The sequence below is a fragment of the Pan paniscus genome, chromosome 7 (assembly GCF_029289425.2).
Source record: "Pan paniscus chromosome 7, NHGRI_mPanPan1-v2.0_pri, whole genome shotgun sequence".
In the NCBI taxonomy this organism is placed as follows: domain Eukaryota; kingdom Metazoa; phylum Chordata; class Mammalia; order Primates; family Hominidae; genus Pan; species Pan paniscus.
In genome coordinates, this window is record NC_073256.2 from 110,410,406 (window position 1) to 110,427,671 (window position 17,266).

Below are 17,266 nucleotides of genomic sequence, written 5' to 3' on the forward strand. Positions count from 1 at the left end.
AAGATATAGAATCAACCTATGTGTCCATCAGTGGATGACTGGATAAAGAAAATGTGGTTTATAAACACAATGGGATATTATTCAGCTGTTAAAAAGAACGAAGACTGTCATTTGCAGCAACATGGATGAAACTGGAGGTCATTCTATTAAGTGAAATAAGCCAGGCAAAGAAAGACAAATATGGCATATTCTCTTTCATATTTGAGAGATAAAAACATGAATCACATGGAGATTGAGAGTTGATTGGTGGTTTCCAGAGGCTGAAAAGGAGAGGGAAGAGGAGAGTATAAGGAGATACTGGACTAAGTTACAATTAGGAGAACTAAGTTCTGGTGTTCCACTGCACAGTAGGGCATTTAGTTTACAGGGTAGCAGCTCTCAGGGGCTTTATCTTACTTCAGTGATTTGAAAGGAATGGTGGAGGGATTCATAAAATTGAAAATTTTTTCGTAGAAGTTTACCATTCTATTCTAATTTTAATCCCATTATATGAATGTTATACACATTGCATAGATTTATATTGTGAACAATAATTTATTGTATACTTCAAAATAACTAGAAGAGAAGATTTGGAATGTTCTCAACACAAAGAAATGATCGATATTTGAGTTGATGGATATCCCAATTACCCCAATTTGATCATTACATATCAAATATCATTACAGATATATATGCTGTATGCATATATCAAAATATCACAGGTACCATATAAATATGTACAGTTATTATGTACAATACAAAAGATTACTGTATCTTGGCTATTGCTTGGGGAAAATAATAGAAAGTGTAAGTGAATGAATAAATGAGGAAAACTGCTATTTCTCCTGTGCTTTGCAGGATTAGAACATTATTTCTGATTAATTTAAACTTATATAATTAAGTCAATATGAAGCATAAATAGGAAATAAAATCTTCATATTAAATTTTTAGAAAAATACAATAAAATGTCTATATTAAAATAAATGAACCTTCTTACATGATTTTTGAGATTGACAACTGACCAAAACCTATTACATACATTACATGGTATAATAAAAATAACTGCTCTGGCTACGTCTGGAAGTCTTTGCAGCTGCAAGTGTACTTCTTGGAAATAAAGTTTGTGTTTACACAGGTGCGGCCATATTTAACAAAAAAATTTTTATGCACTATGCAAACAGCTGCCTGTCTGTTTTCTTTGGCAGAGTTCTTTCCAACTGAAACAACTTATATCAAGCACATCGCTCTGTGATACTTATATAAACAACACAGAAAAATTCCTGTACAAGGAAGAGGTTTCTCATAATGTGTCTGATAGATAAACTAGTAAGGCAGAAGCCACTTGATTGGAGCCTGCTAAGAAAACTACGTCCTTAGTGAAATATTTACCATCTAATATGTGTGCAAGCTGCTAGAGAAACATTAAGTTTGCAGGGTAGCAACTATCAGGGGCTTTATCTAACTCTCATAATTTGAAGGGAATAATGGCTGGCAGAGGGATTCATAAAATTGAGGGTTTCCTTGTAACAGTTTAGTATTCTAATCTAATTTTAGTCTTTGCATAGATTGCTTTCCAAAACATGTAGTTGTAAAATATATTATTTTTAATATATTAATATATAAAAATAGATTATTTTGTTAAATAATTAAGAATGTCATATTTGAAAAGTTACATATATTTATAAAATCATACTTAAGAGTATTAATTTTGATTGATTTTCTAACAAAGATTGACAGCTTTTACATTGTGCAATTTATTTTCTTGAAGGCAGAAATTCCTTATAGATAATCGGGATAAAACAGTTGATTTATCTCCTATTTCAATGTTTATGTTAAACTTTATCCATTAATTTAACAGCTCCTACAATGTTCCAGGCACTCACTATTCCAGGCACTGAGAATAAAGAGATGAACAAAACAGAAAAAAACTCTTGCCCTTTAAGAACAAGTATGCTTCAGAAGAATGTTAAAAGTTACTGCTATAAACCATGTGAAAATTAGGAAAATTGAATCAGAAATATGAATGATGTAAAGAATGCATGATGGGAGATAGAATAGCAGTGATGAAAGGAAAGTTCAACCCAAAGTCCTTAGCCTGAAAGGTTTGCTTGTGGTAGACCAGTTTATTCCTCACCACTAATTTTCCCTGATTAATTGAAAAAGATTCCGTAACTGAAATCTTAATTTCCCTATTATAAGGCAATCATAATTACAATTTCAATAGTTAAAATACTAATGGAAGGGTTTCTAAACAAACAATATCCAAATCAGTAACCTTGGCCTTCTCTGAGACTTCTAGCCAGAGGTCAGGTTGTAGCAGAAAGCCTCCCTCTGACTGAAAACTCTGTCTAAAGCAAGTACCACAGATACTTGCCTCAAAAATCTCAAACACATGGGACAGCATTGATCCTCAAGGTTCTGAAATACAAATAGAGGTTTTAACATGATAAAATACTTTGTGCTTTAGAATATATTTCTATCAATGTTTTATTGTTTAATAGCATAATATGCATTATTGAATACATTACAATAATGTGTTAAGACAACACTTGAAACACTTAAAAAAAAAACCTTTCTAAACTGTTTAGAAGCCTTCATTCAAGTATGTTTGTATGAAGATTCTTTGCTTCACCAAACTTTAGTCAGGCTCCTAAAACCTTCTCCTAGGCCCATCTGTGCACTTCCTTGTAAAATTCAGTTTTAGTGAAAACCCTGCTAAGTTCTAGCAAGAACCCTCTCTTCCACCATATCATATAACCCCTTGATATCTCATTGGGTTTTCCATTCTTTACTATTCCCCAGATGATGTCTGATCACCCTGACTTGTCTTCAACAAGAATCCTGTTAGTTCAGTTTTGCCAAAATTCTCCTTATCTCTGATGTTTCTCCTAACTTTCTATCCACTGACCCCTCACTGCTCCATGGCTATAAATTGCTAATTGCCCGTGTTATATTCAGAGTTGAGCCTCATTCTCTTCGGAAGCATCTTTTCCTGTAATGTGATAAACTTAAATAAAATCTGTTTTTACCACTCTACCCTCCAGCTCTGGTTTTTCTTTGACCGTGTATTAGGTTGAAACAGCATTTATTCATTTTTGCATTGTAGTCTAAGCTCTACACAAACCAAATCAATATTTTATATCAAAGCTGTGTTTATTCTTGGACACATTCAGAGTGTTTCTTTGTTTAATTACCAGAGCATTCCTAGTTAATTCTAAAATAAAACAAATAATAAAATGTTCTTTTATGTGGTGAAAGCGAATATATGAATGAGTTCTTCATTTTGTGCCACACCTTTACCCTGGGAGGAACCAATTCAAAAGGTTGTTTACTACTGCTAACTGACCTGTTTAAATGAAGTGTCAGTCAAGAAATCCAGACTTCTGAGTGACCTGATAAAATATCCATGACATATTAGCTGTGTCCCTAGGCTAATGGGAAAATTCAGATAGGATTTTTCCAAAATAAAAGGAGTAAATCATCATCACCATTAACACATGTACTAACAAATGCCTGATTTGTCTAAGTCTCTAGAACCTGAATGCAAGGGTAGCTGCTTGAATATCTTTCCAGAAACCTTCAAGTTTAAGCAATGAGAAAAACAGAGCTGAAATCCTACAAAGAGATTTCCCTCATTACCCCTTCTTCAGAAGGGCTCTTCTGTGATATATAGTTACACTCAGGAGTAATCCACAAAATTAGCTCAAGGGGATAGCTGTGATCTTTGCACTGTTAATTACTTTTCAAAGTGTGATTTCTTGGCTGGGTCTTACTTTTTCTCAGAAATTTTACCATTCTCTTCATAATACATATATCTCTGATTTGTGAAGAAAATGGTTGAGGTTTCAATATATAAGCAAAAAAAAAAGTCAAGAAAACTTTCCTAACATTCTTTTATTCTTGCTTCTACTTATTCATTTCCTTTTCTGTATTGCCTATTGTTCTTTCTGATAATAAAATGCTCTTGGCAGAAAATATTAAAAAGTATAAAAATGTATAAAGAAGATAGTTAAAATCCCCAAGAATCCTAATCCAGCAATGAATACCTCTAAATTTTAATGGGCTTTCTCCCAGTAGTTTCATGGTGATTTTTTACATAATTAGTATCACTTAACTTGTCTTGCTGGGCCAAAGAAAATGAGTTTGTTTAGAATTCTTCACAGACATCACTTTTCATTTTCAGACACAGATACTGACTCACACTTCTGTCTTATATAAAATTGTCCATCTAACTGCAGCCTTACCAGTAGTTTATACTTTTACATTTTTTTGTATATGAAGTTATTTTAATTGCCATATCTTTAATACTGGGAAGATAGTTTTTGTCCTATTGTTAGTTTAGTAGTTATTTATGTTATACTGAATATTTTTGTCATTGATTGGTGTGTTCTTTATATTTTAATACTAACTCATTTTCATAAGAGTGGCAAATATTTCCTATTTTTCCACTTGCATTTTAGTTTTATTAATTTCTTTGGTGGAGAGAAGTTGTTAATGTTTATACAGTCCAACATGTTGATTTCTTTATTTATGGTTTTATCTGCTTTTATATTTATAAAGACATTGCACATTCAAAGATCAAAGGAACATTTGCCAGCATTTTACAGATTTTTTTACAGCTTTTCATTTGTAAAATTTAATTGGCTAATCCATCTGGAATTAATTTTTATTTCATGAAATCAAGTTTGCCACTCCTTTATCATTTTACGCTGATTTCTTTTTCCTCAGACTGCTTGGCTGTCTACTATTATATTATTCATTTTCTCTTACACTACCAGAACGTTTGATGCTAGAGGTAAAGGCGCTTTGTCTATTTTGTCAACTGCTGAAGCTTCAGGGACAGTGCTCAGTCATGCACTTGATTTTGGATCAGTATTTGTGGTGTTTTGTTTGTTTGTTTGTTGTCCTACCAGCTTTATTGAGGTATAATATAGAAATAAAAATTATAAATATTAAGGCATACAACATAATGTTTGATATATATGCATGATTGTGAAATTATTACTGCAATAAAGCTAATTAACATATACATCACTTTATGTAGTTACCATTTGAGGCGGGTTGGAGAGACTACTTAATACGTACCCTCTTCGCAGATTTCAACTGTACAATACTTAACTGTAATCTCCAGAACTTACTCATCTTATAACTGAAAGTTTAAGATGAGTAATTGGTCAACAACTCCCACTTCCACCACTCATGAACCAAACCCCTGGTCACCACCAGTCTACTCTGTTTCTATGAGTCAGACTTTTTCAGATTCTACATATAAATGAAATTTCACACCAAAAATAAAATTTAATCATCTATGTTTGTTATAGTTGATTTTGACCAAACTTTCAAACTTAATATTTTATTAAATTCCTAAAATCATCAAAATTGATAATAATTCCATTTTATAGATGAGGTGACTGTGCCAGGAAATGAGGACCCATCAGGAAAATTTGAAGTCAGAATTAACAGTGAAACAGGCCCTAGTTTTATTTGGCAACTTCGATCATTCTTAGTGATCACAGACAAACGAATATCAGAAAATAAATGATTTTGTGGAAAAAAACCACAGAACCATTCACCTTTACTCTTCACCTTAAATTTCTAGTGAGGGTAACATACTTTATATGCCAAGTGTTACCCCTATTGGAGTCTTTCAAAACAACATTCTTAAAAAATACTTTGGTGCCCCATAAAAGAAATGTGAAGTTTTGTGTAAAAATAATTATACCAATTAAAACTTAATTATATGATTAAAGCCTAATTATACCAATTTTATTCCTAACTATAGACAAAGTCAACAAATTTGTGGGCTTTTTCCCCCCTTGGGAAAAAGGAGAAAGAAAAATTATATCTATTTCACTCAAAGTATTAAGGTAGTTTCTCTATAACAGTCTCTTTTTAAATATGATATGCAAAACACCACCAAGCCTTAAAAATTGAGGTTAAATGAATATTTCTTGATCAAATTGCTAAAGGACTCTATGCTTATATGGCTAAATCCACTTTTGAAGTAATATTAGGCACCTCTTGTTAAAATGAACAGAAGTCATACCCGTAATCCAAAAGAGAATCAAGCATAAATTTTGGGTTTCCAAATCTTTCAAAATTACTCTTCCCAAATCAAAACTGTCCCAGGAATTCTGAATCATTTTAACCAAGTGTGAAGCAATGTTGTAATGCTGTGGGAAGAATGCATGGTAATAAACTAATTACAAGGAATTACTTTAAAATTAAATTAAAGACTAAGAAAAGCCCTTGGTTTCTTAATCATTTTTTACATATTTTATTTTATTAATGTTGTAAGTTATTTTCCTGGAGATCAAAATATAAGCTCTTGTTAATAGACATACTTTGTTTTAGTCTGTGGTGGTACAATTTAGTAGGTTTTCTAAGTAACTCATTTATATCTGCCACCCAATTAACTATATATTACTCAAAAATGTTTACTTCTTAGAATAAGAAGTTACATACATTACATACCGCAGCCAAGCTCCTTTATTTCCTTATTTTAAAGTCCAGACATATACTGAGAAGACAATGAAAAGTATCACTTTCCCTGAAATCACTCCCTTCGCTTTATTTATCCTTTAGATAGATCATAATGCAGAGAGTGTTTATTGATTGGTTTGTTGAGGCACATAGGCAAAAACATTGCGGGGTGAGTAGAAACATCTGGGTTCTAGCTAAAGTTCTGCTGGTGTTACTACCACTCCTACCAATACCTGTATTTGCTGAACATTTGCCATATGCCAGTCACTGTGATAAAAGCTTTATTGACATTCAATCATTTAATCCTTTCAGAAACCCATTGTGCAGATAAAGATCCCAAAGCCCCAAGAAGTCAAGTAGCATTTTAAGGGTCATTTGCCTGACCCTTACCTGATCCTTGCCTCATTAATGCTGTGGTCTGAATCTTGTGTTCCTGGAAATTCGTATATTGAATGAAACCGAATCATCAATGTGCTGGTCTTGGAAAATGAGGCCTTTAGTAGGTGATCTTAGGAGCTGGGAGTTTGGGATTAGTGTCACTGTAACAGAGGCCACAGAGAGCTGCCTTGCCCCCTCTACCATGTGAGGACACAGCAAGAAGGCACCATCTGTAAGTCAGAGAGCAGGCCCTCCCCCAGACACTGAACTTGCTGGTGCCCTGATCCCGAACTTCCTATATCCTCCAGAACTGTGAGAAATAAACGTCTGTTGTTTTATAAGCCACCCAGTTTATGGTATTTTGTTATAGCAGCCCAAACTAAGACACCTGGCAAGCAGTAGCACTGGGATATGAATTTTGATTTTTCTGCTACAGACTCTTAACATAATGCTTTCTGAATCTTAATATTGCCATCAATAAATGAGTCAGTTTAAGTTTAGGTCTAGGTTTTCTTTAGCTCCAAAATTATTTTTCCAAAGGAACAAAGGCATAAGATGAAAATTAAATACTCTAGTTGAAGCCGAGGTGGGATCCCAAAGTGTTCTCTGTCTAAGGCAGCTCACCCCTCCCCTGGATGCTCATGAGGACGTTCTCTAGAACCTGTAGGAATCTGTGGAACATTAAATGAAAACACCAGATGCTTGAGACTACTTTCAAAGTATTTTCCAGATCTATAAGTTACTGGTTAAAGTGAAGAAAAACATACATTTTTATGAAAGTTGGCAATAGGTTAACTTAAAGAAGAAGCAGAATGCTTGGCTGTTCTGCGTCTCTTTGATCTTCTCTGTTGAGTGGATACGGTGTTTTAGTGCATTTACACACATATGCAGAGACTAAGCCATTATTTTAATAGCGATGTCTTACAACTGAAGAAACATAAATACCAAACCTGACTCTTGAAAGGAAAACATACGGTAGACATAAATGTCATTTTTTTTTATCATTGGCTACTAATTTGTAACTCCCTTTTCTTTCATTGCTTCACTCAGGTTCAAGTTTCCCAGTAGCATCACTTTTCAAGATCGTAAAAAATTAATCCTATGTGAGTGGATGGCATCTCTTAGTTTATATACAAGTTTATCCTGCTCCTGCCATTGTCTTAGGCAACATCACATCTGTCACAGTCCTGAATTTTAGTCCTCTGCTTTTTAGCCTCCTGGATGAAAAAAAAAAAAGGCAAGGAACAATCTGCTTCTGAAAACAGCTGTGGAAACATGTGGTCTAAGGGAACATGAAAAATTCAATTCAGCAAATATATAGTGAGCATCTATTATGTGCAAGTCCCTGTGCTAGGGGCTTGCTGGTGGGGAAGGGAATATAAAGACAGGATCTCTGCCCCCAGGGAATCTCTCAGTGTTATGGGAAATACAAACATGTCACAACAGCCAAATTAAATGTAAATAAATAAAGTGCATGCTAAAAATTATTAGCTTTGAGGTTGAGAGAATGATTTGCTCTGAATGGCAGAATCTAGAATGGCATCTGAGCTGGACCTGAAGGGCAGGTGAAATATGGGAAGAGTACCCAGGGTTCATAGCTATTTGGCCATTTGGTTTGAGTGAGTTTGGCCCAAGTCTTGGTTTTCATCGCAGTGCACTCTTATTTTAAATCTTATTTCTGATGTGCCTGTCCTCGGCTTCAAGTAGTCATTCAATGATCAAGGGAGAAGTAGCAATGACATTGGAATAACAACAAGACAAGGGTGACACTGAATCTTTATTTTCTCCCTTTTTGTTTTCATGTACCAATGCAATCATTTCTATAAATACAGACCCCTTCAGAGGGCTCAATACTGCCCTCTCTTTTTCCAGCCATACGACTTCCAAGTTTATGTCTACCTCCCTTCCATTTGAATTACTATAATGGTCTCCTAGATGTTCCCACCTCTTCTAGGTCTTGCTGTTTATTTTTTAAACTATTCTCCCCCAAGAAAGATCCACCAAGGTAGTTTCTATAACGGAAGAGTCTGATTCTATGATTCCGCAAATTAAAACTTCTGAACTGCTACACATTACTCTCTGTATAAAACCCAAACTCTGAAAGACAGGGATTATCTGGTCTTTCACCCAGTCCCTAGATAGCTTTCTAAACTTATCCCCTGCAATTCCTCCACTTTCACCGTATGCTACAACTGCACTGCTTGCAGGTCTCTCAATGGTTCATACTCTTTCTTGGTGCTTCATTTGAACTAAACCTTTGCCCGGGAGCTTTCCTCTTCCACCCCAACCTTTTGGTTGGCTAACTCTTTTGTCCCCTGGGTTCCTGTTTAGATATTGCTTATTCCTAGAGGCCTTCACTGACCTCCACATCTAGACTAAATCCCTCTCCTATGGGCTCCCACAGTCCTGTGCAGTTATTCTCATTGCAGCCCATATTGTTCTGTATTATATTTGCTTGCTTACTTATCTCTATCAGCTATAAGACTGGGATTGTGTTTTGCGAAGGAAGGAAAGAAGTCAAGTCAGTAGAAATTAAACCCACTTCTCCTTGTCTAGATCTATATCAGCTATAAGACTGGCATTGTGTTTTGTGAAGGAAGGAAAGAAGTTAGTCAAGGCAGTAGAAATTAAACCCACTTCTCCTTGTCTAGAAGGCAATGCAGAAATACTATGCAGCGGTAGATGCTAAATAATGCACATCTGATTTTAAAAAGTCTTTTTCAGGGAATTATAGTTCATTGGAAATAAATTGGTAGGTCACCCTTCCCTACATTAAAGATGGAAAGTGTAATGAGAGTGAATAAATGTCTCTTTATGTCATTAAAACTTTACTGTTAATTTATTCTCTAGACCTTATATTGTAACACAATACCTTTTCCCCCCAAGACTAACATAGGTTTATCAGCCATTCTAGAGGGAAAACTGCATAAGCAATTCTGGGTTCCCAATATTCCACAAGTTTTTTAAAAATGTTTGTTTTTAGTATGTGTGTTGACATTAGTGTTGATAGAGAAAACGGGGATATTTACACTGCAGAAAGAAATAAATTTGAAACTTAGACCTCTTCTCAATTATCATTTCAGACAAAATACCACGTAACCAAATTAAGAATGAAACTCAAATTCTTAATTTGGTTACATGGTATTTTGTCTGAAATGATAACGTTTTAGGACAATTTTGAGAAATGTTCTCCTATTGATCCTTATTCACTGGGTAGGACTGACTGTAATAAAGTTTATAATTAGCAATCAAATAAATATTATTTAATAAAATAACTTTCATGGAATCAACATAAGTATCCATCAATGATAAATGGAGAAAGAAAATGTGGTACATATACACAATGAAATATTATTCTGCCATAAAAAAGAATGTAATCTTGCCATTTGCAGCAACATGGATGGATCTGGAGGTCATTTGGTAAATGAAATAAGTCAGGCACAGAAAGACAAATGTTGCATGTTCTCACTCATATATGGGAGTGAAAAAACTGGATCTCATGGAAGTACCACATACAATGTAGGTTACCAGAGGCTGTGAAGGGAAGAGGGAAAAGGGGATGAAAAGAAATTGCTTAAGAGGTACAAAAATACAGTTAGATAGAAGGATAGTTAGATAGAACTTTTAGTATTCGATAGTACACTAGGGAACGTATAGTTAAAATTTGTTGTTTATTTAAAAATAGCTAGAAGAGAGGATTTGTAATGTTCCCAACACAAAGAAAAAAATAAATGTTTGTCAGGATGAATATCCCAATTACCCTGATTTGATCATCACACATTGTATACAGGTATCAAAAATACTATGTGTACCTTCAAAATATGTACAACTATTATATATCAATTTTAAAAATTAAATAAATTAATCGACTTTCCTTTAAAATATTTAAGGCATCATCTTGTGCATTTTTTCATTGAATTTGCCTAAATCCTATGACTCCCATTGATATCTTTTAGCATCCAGGATTATAGCTCTACATTAACAAGAGGTTAGTGCTAGCTCTTGGCAGATTTTATTATGTAATTTTTCTTTAACTATTCAGGGCTTCAGCTTGACTAGAATCTCAGCAACCTCTCACTGTTTCAAACGGCAATGCCTTTCATCAAGAATAAGGACATTAAAGGGAAAAAATGACAAAAAAATAAAATGAAACATGTGTTTTAAGAGATTTGAATAAGATATTTTAGTAAGCCAATTTCATGTCACCATCTTGAAAATTTACAGCAGTCAGCAATGTAAACATGTACTTGACAAACACCAGCAGCTTGCAGACTGCAAAGTTCATCTACTCATTCAGCGAGGCAGATGTTTCATTTAATACTCTTCATACTATAGATTAGGATTATTTTTTTTTCTTTTCCTCTTTTTTTTTTTTGAAAGGAGAGGGGGAAAAAATTCCCTGACATGCTACTAATATCATCTCACACTGTGGGCCAGATGGTGAAAAATGCAAAGGCTGCAGCTCAGTTTATGTACTATATTGTGGGGGGGAAAGGAATTTTGTTTCAGAATGAGTTTCAGCTTGATCATTTGTTGCTGTAATCTAAACATGAGTCAATGAATAAAGTAGTACCAGTCGAACTTCAAAAAGTTCTTGAGAGTAAGTGCTTTAAAATGTAATGCATCTGGAGGAAGCGCCTACAGCAATTCAACCTACCACATCTAGAAGAAACAGAGGATGAGAAACTTGGGTGGTTGGTTTCATGAAGGACCCTTCACAAAGACAGTTGACCAAAGAAAAACTTACATATTATCATTACGTCATTGGGTTTTGGATGAAGATTTTCTGAATGTTTTTCTCTTCTGCTTTTCATGTTGTTTGTATCGTTTGCATTTAGGACTATGGCCAGCTTTAGAGCTATGTTTATTTACCTGCACTTTGTGGTTAATAATTTTGGAGAATAAAAAACTAACTGTTAAGCTCCTAGTCATTAAACGTTGATATTTGAAGGGAAATCAGAAATCGCCCGGCTCCACTTCTTTATCTGTATGAGGCAATGGAAGCCCAGAAGGGATAAAAATCTTGGTAATATGTGCTCCTCTGGCAGATTGGGAAATAAATGAAAGCAATCACTGTCCGGCATCGATGATCTGTTATACTGTGGAAATTCCACAGCTTTTTATCAGATTTTTAAATAGAGCCACAGCCCCGGTAATCTTGTGAATAAGCAGAGTCTGCCTGTATTGTTGTTTTGAGTATTAATTATTCACATCCTATGGCTTTTCCATGGGCGTTTTCACCACTTGTAGAATAGGAAACAAACAGGGACAGGTCAAAGACACCAAACCACTGTGATTTTCCTAATTGAAGGTTTGATTTAAATCATGCGGGTGGGGGAGGCAGGGCTCTGTTATTCAAATGCAAAGGGGCAAATTTTTATGTTGGGAATAAGCTCATCTACCGGGCAATGGTTCTGACCGCCTTTACCCATGTACGTGTCAGAGGAGCATCCAACCATGATCACTTCTTAGTAGGGCAGGCTGATATTCCACCTTTGTAACGGTGCCCTAACATGCCAATGCCTTTTTCATTTTGTTTTGTTTTATCTCACTTATCTCTTTTGTGATCTTTTATGATCCGGAAAACTTTTACTAACATGCTATTAGCCTTCCCCAATGTTCCCGCTTCTCAATTGTTAAAGAAAAATTTGTCTTCGGCTACTTAACATCCCTGCTCCTCTTCTCTCCTAAGGATAGTCTAGGATTTGCTGGCCTGATATTCAGGCATTTTGTAATGCTGAATCACGAGAATGGAAAGAAACATACAGAAATAGGAAGAAAAGAAGAAAAGGGTAAGGATTCTAGATTGCTGGGTCTAGTCTAGACTTTATTGAGGAGAATCTGGATCATTAGAAAGTAGAGAGGACATTTTAAAGAACTCAGGGAGGCTAAGACGTTGTACATATGAGAGAGTTGGGATGGAGAGAGAGAGAACCACGGCAAGATGTGCAAGAGAAATTGGCAAGAGGGTTCAGGTGAAAGGCTAAGGAGAAGCTATGAGATGGAGAATTGGGGAGAAAGGGAAGATAGTTTAAGAAATATTGCTATGAACCAACATGGCACATGTATACATATGTAACAAACCTGCACGTTGTGCACATGTACCCTAGAACTTAAAGTATAATAAAAAAATTAAAAATACGTGAACCCGGGAGGCAGAGCTTGCAGTGAGCCAACATCACGCCACTGCACTCCAGCCTGGGCGACAGAGCAAGACTCCATCTCAAAAAAAAAATAATAATGATAATAAAAAATAAAAATAATAGAAAAATAAAAAGTAAAAAAGAAATGTTGCTATAATTTTGAAATGTATTATAAATAATTCTATGTAAGATTGGAGTAGTGTTTTTCTTTTTTTAAGTATCTTCTGGTGCCTGGACTCTGAATACAGCTCAGTGTAGATACTAGGCTGACTGAATCCCAATACTTAAGGGGATTCCACCGGCTCTCTTTTACTCTCTGACTTTGCCATCAGCACTGTGCATTAGAAAGAGAAAATGTATGGGTGTCTTAGAACAATAAAAGGCTTGTACAAATTCCAAGTGTTATTATTTTCAGCAGTGTTAGTTTTTGACTGAACATGTATCTTTTGAAATAATTTTCCTCCCTAAGTTCCTCTCCCTTCACTGATAAGCATGCATATAAGCATTATAACAATTTTGTTAGTGTTCAGGAGAAGAGATCCCTCTCATACCAGCTAGAGGCTTTTTGAAAATGTATTTACCAACATTTCACAAATTCAGTGTGGTTACATGAGGTCAGGAGCATGGGGATCATCTAGGGCAGCAGTTTTCAAATGTTAGTCTTAGCCCATGATAAAATGTTTACTGACACATAGAAAAAGTTTAAAAAAGAAAAAAAGATAAAAGGACAATGTAGTAAATTTATCAGAAAGCCAAGTTTGTTTAGTTTAAATGATTATATTTCTATATTTTTGTATTAAAATATCATTTCTTCTATGAAATGACAGCATTAGTAGATGGTAATATTATGAGAGCAAAATATATGTAACCACTCTCTTTTAAGTGGTCTACATTCTTTGCTGCTTTTTCTGATGTATGAACCCCAGAAGATAAGGAATCATTAATTCAAGGCTCTGAGGCCACAATGTTCTAAGTGCACCCTACAGACACAAAGGAATCTAACTTTCTATTAGTGTAACTTCTAATCATTAGCAAAGCTCTAATTAAACAAATTTAATTAGGAGAGATACATACAGAAAGATAATGCAGGTATTTTTAGTGGATGATGGGGTATTTCCTAACCAAGTGAAACTACTACTGCTAAACCTAGGAAGAATGTTAAAGAATGGTAAAGGGTTTTTATATAATTCATTAACTAGACTATAAGGTTTTGAGGGCATCTTATTTGACTTTCACCATCTAGAATGCAGCCCTGTACTTGGAGAAGTGCCATTGTTCAATGAATATTCGTTTAATGAAATATACTTCAACCTGGAGAATGCACTGGTGGTGAATGCATAGAAAAAGATGCACCTTGTACAGTTAACCAAGGTATTTTTATTATCAAAAAGATTTAAAGCATAAAAGAAAATTCAAGCATTAATTTAAGAAACATCCATGTGCTTGTTACAGAAACAATTGCCAACAGTAATATTTTGTTTGATTTCATTAACAACTTTTTTCCTTCAAAGAATAAATATTTAAATGATGTTGAAATTCTTTTATCATCACCAGTCACATTATCTCTTTCCCTTTGAGAATTAAATATTTTTATGAAATTAGAATGTAGCATTCCAGGTATGCATCATTTCAGGCTATTTTTTAAAATGCATTCATAAATAATATATAGTACTATTTTGCATGCTTTAAAAACAACTAAGTAGAATTTCTATTGTTATGCTTCTGCATTGATTTTTTACACATTATTTTAAAATCTATTAGCCTTAAAATATGTAAATCTAGTTAATTTTAACCTTTATAGAGTATTTGATACTACGCATATCTTTAATATACTATAAATTGCCAAATTTCTCTCCATGATGTTTCCCAAATTTAAATTCCAGTCATAAACACACACACACACACACACACACACACACACACACATTCTTGCTCATTTTTTTCAGCTACATAACAGAAAAATACCTTGAACCCCCAAACACTATTTGTTGGTCATAACAGTTGTCACATCCCTCTCTTATTACTATTTTGAGACACAGTCTTGTTCTGTCAGCCAAGCTGGAGTGCAGTGGCACAATCTCTGCTCACTGCAACCTCTGCCTCCCAGGTTCAGGCAATTCTCCTGCCTCAACCTCCGGAGTAGCTGGGATGACAGGTGCCCACCATCATGCCCAGCTAATTTTTGTGTTTTTGATAGAAACAGGGTTTCACCATGTTGGACAGGCTGGTCTTGAACTCCTGACATCAGGTGACCTGCCCATCTCGACCTTCCAAAGTGCTGGGATTACAGGCATGAACCACCGTGCCCCACCCCTCAATTACTTAGTTTACTTAATACAGTAACTTTTAGATATACACTAAATAGTAACTTGAGGGTTGTTTTATACTGTCTTGATATTGTTCTTTGTTGAAACAGTTAGAAACAAAATGAGACAACTTTATGACGTGGAACCTATAGACCATAGATAACAAAAATTGACTGTTAGCTGTATGATGGTGAGAAAAACTTCTAAAATCTCTTTATATTATTTAATTGGGAGACAACAGACCAGATTACTCAAAGGGATAATGGGTTATCTTCAAATTTTCATGAATTCAGCAATCTTGATGATTATTAAATTTCTATATTTGTAGAAGAAAACAATTCATAAATATACGATTGCACTATTAGTAACATATGCTCCAGTTTTCTCTCAGTGTAGAAATATAGTAATTATCACTAGGACCATTCTCTGAAATTAAGAAGTACTATAGATAAATAAGGAAAAGGAATGCCATTTATTTTTTAACACTCTGAAGGCAAATATATCTACTTATTATCCTTTTCCATAACCTGACACAATGACAATGGAATAGAAGGTTGTCACAGCATAATAGTACCTGTCTGAGAAATTAATACTGAGGTAAAGCCGAAGCATTTATCAAAAATATCTATCGAAGTGAAGGGGAAACGGTTATTTTTTCAAAGTTGGAGACATTGATCCTGTGATAATGTTCTATTAAAATGACTTTATTTCTCTTACCCAGTTGGCTGCTTTAGACATAATCATTTTTAAAAAATAGAATTTGATGTGCTCTGGTTCAATTTCTTTCTTAGGGATTCATTTACCAACATGTGCTTCCCTTTAACCCTCTGACACACATATTTGAAGACTTGAACAAGGTAAGAACAGGTCACCTCTATACATCTGCTATTCCTTCTTCCATCCCAGCATCTGAATTACTGAATTACACTAAGAAGAGATGGAAGAGTGATGTTTACCATTAAGGACACCAGTCTGTGCATTTCCTTCTCTTTTAGATGCCCAGCTCAATTCCCATTGAATGACCTCTAGGAAAAGATCATGAATTCCACACCATTGATGGTTGTCTCTCTGGAGCCTAAAGAAAGCATAGCACTCCAGCTTCACTCTTATCCCTATCTTATTGTACAGCTGAAAATGTAGTATTTAAACATGAATATTTAGGATAGCCTCACATCAGCCAGCTCAACCTCTGTGATTTGTCTTTGCACAAATTAAAGTTTTCTACAAACTTTCCATGCTTGAAAGTTTATAGATGTCTGCAAGTATTTTTACATAAAGGTCTTCCATATTAATAGAATTTAAAAATACAAAAGTAATGTGGAAATTATAAAGCATGATGATTTGGAAAATCACATTAAAGGCAGGACAGGTGTTTGAGTTACCTTTTTATTTCCACTGAGACCATCATGGAAATTTATATATACCACATTTCCAATAAATAGTCATTAAATGAGTTACTAAGAGAATGAGCCTGACAAAAATATAAATTTGTTTTTCATTTTTTATGAGATCTGAGCAAGCCACCTAGGATCTTGACTACCTCAGACTCTCCTTCTAACACGGACATAGTGCTAAGTAAGAAAAAAGAAATGTTTTCTTCTACAGATACTTCAGCCTGAAGTATCTCTGAGTAAGACAGAAATGTGTCAATAGGTCTGGTCTGTAGTTGGATAAACCTTAGAAATAGTCTCATGGAAACTCCAATTTAAAGTGGCCTTTGTAGATAAGAGAAATCCCAACCCTTCAGAAGAACTTCATTTTTATGTCATAAAAGATAATATTCTAAACATATGAAATAGTTCAACATTATATTTGATTCATTCTCTATATATTTTTATTTGTTAAAATGTTTGTTACCTTATCAATGAGGTAAAATGTATCATTTGTTTTAAATAATATAACAAAACATTGGCCCAATAAATCTTGACCTAAGTTACATGTTTTACACGCACACGCACACACACAAATAATACACAA